At 37.0% G+C, this 373-nt stretch overlaps 1 pseudogene; it reads right to left on the reverse strand.

Annotated features, from left to right (window-relative positions):
- Positions 1 to 273: 273 nt before the first annotated feature.
- LOC113292147 lies at positions 274 to 373 on the reverse strand (annotated as a pseudogene).

Genomic DNA, 373 nt, shown 5'->3' on the forward strand with positions numbered 1-373 from the left:
AACCTGGGACCTTACAGATGCTCCCAATCTTTTTAGGGAAAGAAAATGAAAACCCTTATTACCATGTTAGGGATTTTGAGGAAATTTGTAGTACTCTAAGAATTAGAGGCTTAGATGATGATGCTTTGAAACTTAGGTTATTCCCATTTTCCCTGAAAGATAAGGCCAAGTCGTGGCTGTATAGTTTGGACTCCGAGTCAATTGAGACATATGAACAACTTACATCTGCCTTTTTCAATAAGTTTTTCCCTAGGCACAAAACATCGTCTATTAGGACGCAAATATGCACATTTTCACAACAAGAGGGAGAATCTTTATATAGGTATTTGGAAAGGTTCAATGATTTATTATCCCAGTGTCCTCATCATGGTTT

The sequence above is a fragment of the Papaver somniferum genome, chromosome 6 (genome assembly GCF_003573695.1).
Source record: "Papaver somniferum cultivar HN1 chromosome 6, ASM357369v1, whole genome shotgun sequence".
NCBI classification, from domain to species: domain Eukaryota; kingdom Viridiplantae; phylum Streptophyta; class Magnoliopsida; order Ranunculales; family Papaveraceae; genus Papaver; species Papaver somniferum.